At 48.5% G+C, this 13,341-nt stretch overlaps 1 long non-coding RNA gene across 1 annotated transcript in view; it reads right to left on the reverse strand.

The window, feature by feature from the left end:
- LOC138930304 (uncharacterized) overlaps positions 1–13,341 on the reverse strand; it is a 70,557-nt gene that overhangs the window by 23,543 nt on the left and 33,673 nt on the right. The window contains exon 2 of the long non-coding RNA XR_011446150.1: positions 10,607–10,948. This is a non-coding gene — a long non-coding RNA (uncharacterized lncRNA). The remainder of the gene's footprint in view (positions 1–10,606; positions 10,949–13,341) is intronic.

Here is a 13,341-nt window from a genome sequence, read left to right on the forward strand (position 1 = left end):
CCTCCCTGTCCCTTCTCTCTTTAGTTCATTCTGCTTTATAAACTCTAAGAGATGACTTGCAGGGTGGGGAGGGGGGTAGGGGTTGTAGTTAGAAAGAGGACTATATGATCTATACTCCCACCTCAGGTTTTTCCTGGCCTTTAGGTAGTCCCTTTCCCTTAAGGTTGGACCTGAGGAGTTTTATCCAGATCAAAGATTTTCTGTAAATTTTCTGATACATGGTAGCTCTTCAGATTTCTTAAGATGGACACTGTGGCTTTCATCCTTCCCCAGTTTTCTCTTTTCCAGGATAAGCAACTCCAGTTCCTTCAAATGATCCTCCTACAGCTAGGAACTCATGTTCCTGTTCCCTCCCTAGACAACTACTTCCCCAAAGTGGGGAGGGAGGGGCAAAAATCAAGAGGGAGCTTTCTCAGAGGCCCAGAAATGTCTACTTAGAGGAAAGAGAAGGGAGGCCATGTTGCATTCTCAACTTCTCTCTCTCTGTCCAGTCTTGCCCTTGACATTGTGGTTGTCCAGCTGTCCCTAATCCTAATACCCCCAAAGCAGCAGGACCCCAAGCAGCCACCCGACACTGCTGCCAAGTCTTTGTGCCCCCCCTGCAGGGCCTTCCTTTCCCTTCTTGCAGGGCCTAAACTTTGTGGAGCTCCACAGGAAACAAGCCCACCCCCAGCACCATGACCTTGTTCATTCCTGAAGAACGCAGCTCAGTGAACAAGAAGGCCTGATGACTTCCCTTTCCTTTGCCTGGCTTGCTTTCTGGAGCTCCCTCAGCTTCTTCAGAGACCAGTCAGGCCCACGGATCTGACAGATGCTGGTTTGAGGGAAAATGGGATCTGCCTCCGCTCAGGAAGGCAAGCTGGCCACCTAGAACTCTTAGGGGCCATTGCAACATCAGACATGGGGCTGGACTCAGCGGCAATCCTGGGCCAAAGACTGAGGTCTGGCCCAGAACCTCAGAGGAGACTGGGTACCCTGGCAAACCCTTCAGGAGATGACAGAATCAGAGGCAGTTTGCAAGGAAATGACGTAGAGAAGCCTCCTCCCTGGCTGCCTTCCTCCTCCCCTGCAGACTGCTGAAGAGTCGGAATGTTGCCTTCTCTCCCTGGGGTGGTCACCTGCTTCCTCCCCACCTGGGCCCTGGGCTGCTAAGGAGGAGGTGGAGGGTGGGGAAGGGGCTAGGGAGCACTAGCTAACCTTGGCGTAGAATAATGCGCAGAACAATGCGCAGAACGAGCAGGCAACAGGGCCCCTTTTCCCGCCAAGGGCCCAGTGATAAAGAAAGGGGAGGGGGCAGCTGGAGGCCGGCTGTGGGAGCGAGAGAAGGGGAGTACAGAGAATGTGCTGTGTCAGCCTTGTGCTCTGCCCTGAACTAACAACTCCCTCCTCCTCCCCGCCGCCCCTCCCCCTTCTCTCGGTTCTCCCTTCCCTCACAGTCAGGTCTCCATCGCCCTTTCTTTCTGTCCTTGTTTCCCACTCTTTCGAGTGGTCTCTGTTCCTCTTTCCAGCTCACTCGGTCTGCCTCTCCAGGCCCCTTTCCTTCTCTGGGCGTGCTCTCCACTTCTCTGCTTGTGCCTTTCTCTCTCTGTTTGCCTTTCTCCCATCCTGGCTCTTCCTCTAGCTTCGGCCATCGCTCTGTGTCCCTGTGTGTGTCTTCCTGTATCTCATTTCTTTGTCTCCGTCTCTTTGTCTCTCTGCTCCTGTCTCTCTCCTTGCCTACTGCTTTCTATCTCCTTTGGTCTCTGCTTTGCCTCCTCCTCTGCCAACTGTCCTTCTCTCTCTCAAGAGGCTTTCAACAGCTTCTGAAGCATCAAGGGTGAACCCCGTCCCCTCACTGGTCAGCTCCTCTCTGGAGAGTGGCCGGCCTGGAGTTGCCTTTTCGAGCCCAAAGAAAGAAGGAAAGAGGGCAGAAGAAGGTCACCTGGGAATGTTTGCCCAGGAAAGACTGGGGGAAGAAGGAAAATAACCTTTTGGGTATCTGATGAGCCAGGCATGGTACCTAGTGCTTTCGCAAGTCCTTTACTTTATCCCAGGACTCTTTTATCCCCATTTTTCAAGGTGAGGACACTTAGATTCAGAGGGAGAAGTGACTCCCCCCAGATCACACAGGCAGAGTCACTGGTATTAGAACACAGGACTTTCTGTCTCCATTGCCTACAGGGAGATGACCTGTTCTTTCGCTGTTCCAAGGCCACCTCCTGGAGAAGGGAATGGCAAAGAACTTCAGTATTCTTGCCTTGAGAGCCCCATGAACAGAAAGAAAAGGCAAAAAGATAGGACACTGAAAGATGAACTCCCCAGGTCGGTATGTACCCAATATGCTACTGGAGATGGGTGGGAAAATAATTCCAGAAAGAATGAAGAGATGGAGCCAAAGCAAAAACAACACCCAGTTGTAGATGTGACTGGTGATGGAAGTGAAGTCTGATGCTGTAAAGAGCAATATTGCATAGGAATCTGCAATGTTAGGTCCATGAATTGGAAGTGGTCAAACAGGAGATGGCAAGACTGAACATCAACATTATAGGAATCAGCGAAATAAAATGGACTAGAATGTGTGACTTTAACTCAGATGATCATTATATTTACTACTGTGGGCAAGAATCACTTAGAAAAAATGGAGTAGCTTTCATGTTCAATAAAAGAGTCCAAAATGCAGTACTTGAATGCAATCTCAAAAATGACAGAATGATCTCTGTTCCAAGGCAAACCACTCAATATCACAGTTATCCAAGTCTATGCCCCGACTGGTAATGTTGAAGAAGCTTAAGTTGAATGGTTCTATGAAGACCTACAAGACCTTCTAGAAATAGCACCCAAAAAAGATGTCTTTTCATTGTAGGACCTGCTGTTGCTGCTAAGTCACTTCAGTCGTGTCTGACTCTGTGCAATCCCATAGACGGCAGCCCACCAGGCTCCCCTGTCCCTGGGATTCTCCAGGCAAGAACACTGGAGTGGGTTGCCGTTTCCTTCTCTAATGCATGAAAGTGAAAAGTGAAAGTGAAGTCGCTCAGTCATGTCCAACTCTTAGTGACCCCATGGACTGCAGCCCACTAGGCTCCTCTGTCCATGGGATTTTCCAGGCAAGAGTATGGGAGTGGGTCGCCAGTGCCTTCTCCATCATTGTAGGAGACTGGAATGCAAAAGTAGGAAGTCAAGAGACAACCGGAGTAACAGGCAAATTTGGCCTTGGAGTACAAAACAAGGGCAAAGGCCAACAGAGTTTTGCCAAGAGAATGCACTGGTCATAGAAAACACCTTCTTGCAACAACACAAGAGATGACTCTATACATGGACATCACCAGATGGTCAATACCAAAACCAGATTGATTATATTCTTTGCAGCCAAAGATGGAGAAGCTCTATACAGTCAGCAAAAACAAGACCAAGAGCTGACTGTGGCTCAGACCATGAACTCCTTATTGGCAAATTCAGACTTCAATTGAAGAAAGTGGGGAAAACCACTAGACCATTCAGGTATGACCTAAATCAAACCCCTTATGATTATACAGTGGAAGTAAGAAATAGATTCAAGGGATTAGATCTGATAGAGTGCCTGAAGAACTATGGACAGAGGTTCATGACATTGTACAGGAGGCAGTGATCAAGACCATCCTCAAGAAAAAGAAATGCAAAAAGGCAAAATGGTAGTCTGAGGAGGCTTTACAAATAGCTAAGAAAAGAAGAGAACTGAAAGGCAAAGGAGAAAAGGAAAGATATACCCATTTGAATGCAGAGTTCCAAAGAATAGCAAAGAGAGATAAGAAAGCCTTCCTCAGTGATCGATGCCAAGAAATAGATGAAAATAACAGAACGGGAAAAACTAGAGATCTCTTCAAGAAAATTACAGACACCAAGGGAACATTTCATGCAAAGATGGGCACAATAAAGGACAGAGATGGTATGGACCTAACAGAAGCAGAAAACATTAAGAAGAGGTGCCAAGAATACACAAAAGAACTATACAAAAAAGATCTTCATGACCCAGATAATCAGGATGATGTGATCACTCACCTAGAGCCACACATCCTGGAATGCAAAGTCTAGTGGGCCTTAGGAAGTATCACCAACAATAAAGCTAGTGGAGGTGATGGAATTCCAGTCGAGCTATTTCAAATCCTAAAAGATGATGCTGTGAAAGTGCTGTACTCAGTATGCCAGCAAATTTGGAAAACTCAGTAGTGGCCACAGGACTGGAAAAGGTCAGTTTTCATTCCAATCCCTAAGAAGGCAATGCCAAAGAATGCTCAAATTACTGCGTAATTGCACTCATCTCACATGTTAATAGAGTAATGCTCAAAATTCTCCAAGCCTGGCTTCAACAGTATGAGAACCATGAACTTTCAGATGTTCAAGCTGGATATAGAAAAGGCAGAGGAACCAGAGATCAAATTGCCATCATCTGTTGGATCATTGAAAAAGCAAGAGAGTTCCAGGAAAACATCTACTTCTGCATTATTGACTATGCCAAAGCCTTTGACTGTGTGGATCACAACAAACTGTGGAAAATTCTTCAAGAGATGGGAATACCAGAGCACCTGACCTTCCTCTTGAGAAATTCGTATGCAGGTCAAGAAGCAACAGTTAGAACTGGACATGGAACAACAGACTGGCTCTGAATAGGGAAAGAAGCATGTCAAGGCTATATATTGTCACACTGCTTACTTAACTTCTATTCAGGGTACATCATGAGAAATGCTGGATGAAGCACAAGCTGGAATCAAGACTGCCTGGAGAAATTTCAATAACCTCAGATATGCAGATGACACCACCCTTATGGCAGAAAGTGAAGAGGAACTAAAGAGCCTCTTGATGACAGTTAAAGAGAAGAGTGAAAAAGTTAGCTTAAAACTCAGCATTCAGAAAGCTAAGATCATGGCACCTGGTCCCATCATTTCATGGCAAATAGATGGGGGACAGTGGAAACTGTGAGAGACTTTATTTTGGGGGGGCTCCAAAATCACTGCAGATGGTGACTGCAGCCATGAAATTAAAAGACGCTTGCTCCTTGGAAGAAAAGCTATGACCACCCAAGGCAGCATATTGAAGAGCAGAGACATTACTTTGCTGACAAAGGTCCATCTAGTTAAAGCTATGGTTTTTCCAGTAGTCATGTATGGATGTGAGAGTTGGACTATAAAGAAAGCTGAGTACAGAAGAATTGATGCTTTTGAACTATGGTGTTAGAGAAGACTCTTGAGAGTCCCTTGGATTGCAAGGAGATCCAACCAGTCTATTCTAAAGGAAATCAGTCCTGAATATTCATTGGAAGGACTGATGCTGAAACTGAAACTCCAATACTTTGGCCACCTGATGCGAAGAACTGACTCACTGGAAAAGACCCTGATGCAGTGGAAGATTGAAGGAGGGAGGAAAAGGGGACAACAGATGATGAGATGGTTGGATGGCATATCCGACTCGATGGACATGAGTTTGAGCAAGCTCCAGGAGTTGGTGATGGACAGCCTGTTGTGCTGCAGTCCATGGGGTCACAAAGAGTCAGACACAACTGAGCGAGTGAACTGACTGAAGGCCACCTCTGAAGCCCATGCCTGCTTCTGTTGACGGTTCTTCTCTGGGATGCTGGTCTTGGGCTTTCCTAGAAAGGGACCCATTTGAAGACCTACTGGAAAGGAGTCCTGCTGAGGTTTGAGGTATCCCGGTTGAAGACATCCTGAGCTAGCCTCCAAGACAGAAACCCCCAGGGCCTCTGGGGAGATGTGGCTGACAAGATGTCACTTGTCGGATGACACAGAGTCCAAGCTGGGAGAACCCTTGTCCTTGTCCTAATCCAGCCCCTTTCATGGCACAGAGAGGGACATTGAGGCTCCAAGAAGAGGAGTGAGCCCAAGCCATATCAAAACATGCCCTCAGGGGAAGAGGGACAACATTTGAAGAAGGGAATTATTAGTTTAGCATCAATAATGTGAAAATTCTATGCAAGCAAATACATCCCCACCAAGCCATCTGCAGCACAGCTATGGAGAAAGCACTTGTGGAAAAGTCCAGCCGAGTCCCTGTGTCCAGTCCGTTCCTGTCTCTGGGGCTTGCTGGGGTGACAGGATCTGTGGCCTTGGACTTGCCTGTTCCTTCCCTGGTGGGGTTCAGTGGGCACCAGCCCAGGCTTGCTGTGCAGCTTGTTGGGAAGAGAAGTGTTCTACTGAGACAGAGACAAGAGAGAAAGAGAGAGACGAAATGAGAGAAAAAGATCAATAAAGAGAAGGGATAGAGGGAAATAGAGGCAAAGAAGGAGAGGCAGCAGGTGGGAGCAGGTGAACAGGGCCTGTGTGGGCCTGGAAGGAGCTCCTGCATTCTTCCCTGCTTCTCAGGGCAAAGCAGACCCAGTCCTGCCCAAGGCACTGCCTCTGACAGTCTCCAGGGAGCTGTTCCCACACATGATCTCATTTCACTCCTCGCAATAGGCCTGTGATGTGGGCGGGCTGGGATAATTTTTGCCCATTTGCCAGAAGAGGAAACTGAGGCCCAGCAGAGCAAAGCCATTTGTCCAAACTCTGGTGTAGGGAGCAGAGTCCAACCCAAGGCGTCAACCAAGCTTCTGGTGGCCTTTGCCACTTTTCCCGTGGTCTACTCTGGGAGAGAGTGGCGTGGAGTTCCCCTGAAGAATTCTCAAGTGAAGAACAGATAAGGTAGAGAAGCAGGGAGCCAGACTCGCTGGAGGGCATTTAGAAGGAGAGAGAAAATGATTAAGGGAGCAGAGGGATTGGCTGCAAGGGGGAGATGAAAGGAGCCAGCAGACAGGGCTTGGCTGTGGGATGAGTCAGGCCAACGGCCTCCTGAGATAGTGATCTACAAATATCTCTGAGGTGTCAACAGCCAAGTCGGCTTCAAGGAGGAGTAGGAAGAGGAGAGGAGGGATGGGAAATGGAGTGCACGGCCAGTCAGCATGGGGACTCTCGTCTTGGGAACTACGAACTACACTGCAAGAGGCAGGCTGGACAGGGACAGGGCCCTGGAGAGCAGCCCTGGAGAACACAGGGGACAGAGTAGGAGCCCCTCCATCCCAAGGGGCATGCTGACTCCACTCTTGCCCCTCCGGTGGAATAGCCCCATTTTCTGCCCCCAACCCCAAAGTTGGGCCCTGAGCCAGCTTGAGTTTCTTCCATCTCTAATAGGACCAACTCTGAGCAAGCAATGCCTGCTCTTTGTCCTGGGCCTGACTGTCCATCTGCTTGCACTGCCTCAGGGCTGTTGGTGGCCGAAGGGTGGGAACTGTGCAGAGCAGAAGCCCACCTTTCTATACTCGTTCCCCCCTGCCTACCTGGGGCCCAGGTGCCAGGAGGCCTGGGCAGTCTGAGCCCCACTTCTTCAACTTAGAGAAGAGGCCACATGGTGATGCCACCCACAGAGGGCAGAGGCCAGTGCCTGAGCCTTACACTCATACCCCTTCCTATGCTCTGCCCACTGTCTGATGAGAGGTCCAGGGCACTGATCCTGCTTCCGACAGTTGTGGAAACTGAAGCTCAGAGAAGTAAATGAGGTTCCTGAGTTTGAGATGAAAATGACACCTGGAGAAAATAGAGGGAACGTGACGGAAGTTTCTTTTCTCCACGGATTAGAAATATTGTTCCACCTCACCACCAACCCAAGCATACATAAACCTCACACACACACACACATACACACAAATACACACACACACACACACATACACATATGCAGGCATTTCCTCTGTGCTCCCCACTGGAGTAAAATGGAGGAAACTGGCAGGGTTCAGAGGGGACCAGAAAGGCCTGATATGCTTCTTTCTGTGTGATAGTTCATTGCTGCCATGGCTTTGCAAAGTAAAGCTTGTGATTCCATTTCACAGAAGAGGAAACTGAAGCTTAGCATGATGAGGTGACTCACGGATGCCCTCACAGCTACACAGTAGTAGAACGTGGCCTCAAACTGAGTCTGTATCCAGAGCCCGTGCCCTACAGAGCAGGAGCATTTTCTGGTCAACCCAGGATCTTTACCCTGGAGATGCCCTGGCATAGGCCACACTGGCTATTGGGTGGCTGAGAAGACCCAGAGAGGAAACAGAAAGACAGCAGGGGCGGGGAGGCAGGCATAATGGGCATCCGTCACCTGTTACAATAACTCCTGTCTTCAAAGTGCCACACAGACCTCAACTAGAGGAGGAACAAGAAGGAAGGAGAGAGAGAGAGGGATTATTATCCTTATTTTCCACAAGAAAAATGAAGAACAGAAAGGGGAAGTGACTTGTTTAAGGTCACACAGCTAGACTATAGAGGGATTTTTCTTTTTACATTGCAATCCATGATAAAGCAAACAAACATATGTATTTGTATATGCATATGTGTGTGTATATAAACACAGGTATATGTTAAATGGAAACAAAAGTTTCATGAAACAATACTGATCCTTATTGCATAGATGTACTCTATTTCACATTTTTAAAATCCTAGTCAAGGTTCATGGAATGGATTATAGGACTTGCTAATCTGTTTGCAAAAGACTGCTTGGAGTGGGGTGGGGAGGGGTGGTGGTGACACGTCACAGACTCAGTCCTGCTTCGTCCAAAGTCAGAGCAGGCTCTTGGGTTGTGCTGTGCTGCCTCATTTTGAAAGAGAGAAGAAAACAGACAGGGCTTATTCAAACTAGGAGATGGTGTGATGGTGGAAGGTTGAACTGGGGGTGCTGTGGCTTATGGGGCCAGAGTGAGACCTCCCGGTTAGGGCTTCCTGCTCCTTTGAGCAAAGGTTAAAGCCAGAGGAAACTCAAAATGTCGGTCCCTGAAGGTATGTAGAACCAGCATGCTAATACTGATGCCTAATAGGATAGGGCCCGTGACAGAAAGGAAGGAATCTGTTAGAAAGGGAGGTGGAGTCATCCTGTGAGAGGTGTGGCCCTCACACATGCGCGTGCATGCCTGTACCCCCACACACACACCAGAAAATTTCCATTGTAGCCCCCTCACTGCAGTGGGAGGTTGGGGTTTGACGTTCCCTCTCCAATCTGTAGTAGGTCTTGGGCCCCTGCTGTTAGAAGGGGTACAGCTGCCCCATCCACAGTGGCCCTTGGTGACCTGGGTCTCTCAAAAGGCAGAGACAAGTGACATCTTTGGTCCAATCCTGTCTCACCAGAGGGACCCATCTGGGGAGGGGGTAGTGCCTGGTCACCCTAGGAGGAGGTGAGCAGGACTGGCTCCCCTAGTGAGGAAGGGCTCAGTCCCACCATGGCCCCTGGGCACCGTGAATGCAGAGTTCAGAGAAGCCAGGGAAAAGGCTGAGGGTGGAGGACTGGAGAACTATGGTCTCACACTCCAACATGCTCCAAAGGATGATGGCTTAAAGGCACAGGAAGGATGGGAGCACCAAACTGCCTGGAGTCCAGACAAAAGAAAGGTATCAGAAGTAAAAGAACTACCAAGAGGATTTTCCAGTGGAACTCAAAATGGAAAGGTCATACACCAAAGCTACAAACTGGGGCAGATAACAAAACCATAGGAAAATGGAGTCATGGAGAGGGAAAGTCAGAAGGCAGTGAAACCAGCAGATAGGCCCAGGCGCACTGGCAATGGGGAGGGGTGCAGTTGCCCTCATTCCAGCAGGCAGGATAAGTAACTTCTGTCTGCCCAGTTAGGCTCCCACCTGGGAGGGCTAGCTGTGCAGCCCCTTCAGAGCCACCCAGAGACCTAGTCTTGGAGACCACAAGATCCAAAGGAATGGCCAGGCCTGGTGCTCTGGGATGACAGGGAAGAAGGCCATAACCTGGCACCCAGAAGCAGCTGTGACCAGGAGGGAAGAACAAACGGAGGCAAGGGTGCACCAAAGTGCAAAAGAGGCCAAGAGATAGAGACCTGTGTGACTCATTAGGTAAGAATAAAGGTTTTGGAATCAGACAGCTCTGGCTCAAAGTCCTGGCTTGGCCACAGGCTAGTTGTGTGACTCTCAGCAAGTCACTTACTCTTGCTGAGCCTCTGTTAGCTCACCTGTAAAATGAAGATGAGCATACCTCCTGCCTGTCTCACAGTGGGTATTGTGATTCCATGGTAGTATATGTAAAATGCTTATTACAATCCTGGTGCATGAGAAGTGCTTCATAAATGGCAGTAATTATGATTGTCACTCACCATTCACACTACCTACCTCAAGCAAGGTCCCCACCTTTACTTAGGCTCTTCCACCTGCCTAGAAACTCCCTCACCTCATCACCACAGGTTCAAATCCTGTCCACGCTTCATGGCCCTGCTCCAAAATGACCTCTTCCACAAAACTATCCCTGATTGCCTCTCAGCTGTCCAGCTTCTTTTCCTCCAAAGCTCTCAGCATGGTATCTGTGCCTCTTTTCTGGCACTCGTCATCTTCTACCTTTTATTAGGATTGTTGGTATGCCTCACCTCTCCCACTGGACGGGCAGCTCACTGAGTGGAGGAAGCAATGCTCTGACTCACTGCAGTGCCCAGCCCAGTGACGCTGAATGGACTGTTTTTTAAATGACTTCATCTTCAAGTCCAGATTCCTGAAGACAATTGCAGATATGACTCTAAGAACTAACTCCTGGAGACTGAAAGATTTGCAAATATAGCATCAATTTTCCTAAATGGGGGAAAGGTAGACTTTGGTGATATCGAGCCACTTACCTTAGTCTGGAACTTTGACGAAATTCTCGGGTGAACCATCAAGTTGCTGCTTGTCAGGAAACTTCCAAATGAAGCTGGGAAGTGAGGAAGCCGTGCCAGGGTCACCTGGGCCTCACTCCGTTTTCTGACTATGTTGGTCTCTGGAGTTCAGCAAAACTCTGACAAGGAAACTCACACTGTCCTTGTGAACAAGTTGGAGAACTGGAGAAGTCTCCATGTATTTGTATTTGTAGTATTTTGTAGCTGAATAATGGAACTTGAAGTGCCCTCACTGATGTCACTCAGGAAGGAATTAGGGTCCTGTGTTTCCATCCCATCCTGTGCATCAAGGGTATCAGTGACCTAGAGGAGGATGCAGAAGGCCTGGTCACCACCAGATTTCCCAAGATTCAAAGCTGTGAGGTTCAATTTATATGCTGAATTGAAAAATGGAAACAAAAAATATTCTCAACAGACTGGGAACAGGGGCCAAAACCCATCGGATAAAGTTGAACAGAATTCAATGTGAAATCTTGCTTTGAGACTCAAAGCCCAACTGCACAAATATAGGCTGGGGAGACAGGGCTTAACAGCCACACATGTGAAAAAGTCCAAGGGGTTCAAGTTGACCACAAACTTCACAGAAGCCATCAGTGTGACCTGATGATGAAAAAAGCTTATGAAATCTTAGGCTGTATAAATAGAAATACAGTTCCCAGATGGAGGGAGGTAATAGCTCTACTGTACCTTGCCTATCCAGACCACGTGGAGTACGGGGCCTGACTCTAGGTCCCCCATTTGCCAAGGCGCACTAATAAACAACCAGGGCAAATCACCCAGGCTGGCAAGCTGCAAAGTGTGAGAAATAGACAGAGGAACTGGGGCTGTTGATCCTGTGCAATGGGGCCCCTGAACCTTGGTCTTAAATAGCAATGTTGTGCATGGGTTCAATCATATTGAGCACTCACTTTGGGCTAGGCACCATGTAGAGGACATAATGGATGTTGAACCCCCCCTCAGTGGAGCCACCATCCTCTGACTCAGAGAAATGGAGTAACTTACTGGAGGTCACACATCCAGCCTAGTCCAAATCTGCTTGGCTCCAAGTGAAGTGAAAGTCATTCAGTCATGTCTGACTCTTTGGGACCCCATGGACTATACAGTCCATGGAGTTCTCCAAGCCAGAATACTGGAGTGGGTAGCTGTTTCCTGCTCCAGGGGATCTTCCCAACCCAGGGATGGAACCCAGGTCTCCCACATTGCAGGCAGATTCTTTACCAGCTGAATCACCAGGGAAGCCCAAGAATACTGGAGAGGGTAGCCTATCCCTTCTCCAGAGTATCTTCTTGAGAACCAGGGTCACCTGCATTGCAGGCAGATTCTTTACCAGCTGAGCTACTAAGGAAGCCCTGCTTGGCTCTAAAGATCTTCCCTAGTGGCTCAGATGGTAAAGAGTCTGCTTGTAGTATTGGAGACCTGGGTCCAACCCCTGGGTTGGGAAGGTCCACTGGAGAAGGGAATGGCAACCCACTCCAGTATTTTTGCCTGGAAAATCCCATGGATGGAGGAGCCTGGTGGGTCCCCAGATGGGGTTGCAAAGAGTCAGACATGACTGAGTGACTAGCTTGGCTCCAAAGAGTATGCTTTTGTACAAATAGCTAAAGGCCAAAACAGGGCAGAGGGAACAAGGGTAGTCTATATGGCCCAAGTAGGCATATCTGGGATCTGTGGATGCAAACTACTAGAAAGTATGATTTCAACTCAATACACACCTGGTTTTGGAGCTTTGCTTTTTTTTCTTTGATCTGTTTTGCTTTCACTTATTATCATGAAAAATTTCAGATATAGGTAAAGGTAGACAAAAATAGCTTCATGAGTTCTCATGTAATTACTAGTGACCCACCTTCAATAATTATCAACTTGTGGCCAATCTTGTTCCACTCCAATCTCTACCCACTTCCTATCCAAGGGTTATTTTGAAGCAGATTGTGGACATCCTATCAGTGTGTAAACAGGAATTTGAACAGTCAGATCTATCTTGAGATAGAACTGGCATCTGGGAAAGAGAGGGAAGGAGCGTATTGAGCATGTTGTCACTAGAGGGATAAAAGTATCTCTGAGGGCATTCTCCATTCATACATACAGAGATAAGCCACAGCCAGCTCCCTGTTTAGCGAACATAACTGATTGATGGAGGCAGGTCAAGGAGCAGAAGCTGATGCTGCCATCTGGGCAAAGGAGGCTACCCAGGGGCATTGGGCTTGCAAAGCCTTCCTCTAGGGGCATAAGCTAGGGAGCCCCTTACCCTCTCCAGCCTAGAGCTGGTCCTGCCCTACTCTTAGTACTCAGGGTCTGCTCAGAAAGAAAGGGGCATGTATTTCTCTACCCCCAACACACACACACACACTTACATACTCACATACCCTATTAGAGTCTTTGGAAGGCATGTCCTAGGCCACCTCTCACACCTTGCCCTGGAGCCTGGCATGAGTCACCACCTCTCCATGGACACGTGGGCATAGATCTTCATGGGAGCCAGCCGTGGGAGCAAGCAAACTTCAAGGCTTCAGGGGCCTCCACCCCATGGCCTAGCCTTCACTTCTAACAGGTGGCTCCTCTGGGCCCTGCCTGCCCCCTCCCAAGGCCCTTTAAGCATGGCATTTCTTCATCAGCTCCTCTCTCAGCCTTCAGTAGCCACTCCCCACCTCACCCCACCATTCAGTGCCAAATCAACCAAGGTAACAGCACTTGACCCA

This window comes from Ovis canadensis, chromosome X, assembly GCF_042477335.2.
Source record: "Ovis canadensis isolate MfBH-ARS-UI-01 breed Bighorn chromosome X, ARS-UI_OviCan_v2, whole genome shotgun sequence".
NCBI classification, from domain to species: Eukaryota; Metazoa; Chordata; class Mammalia; order Artiodactyla; family Bovidae; genus Ovis; species Ovis canadensis.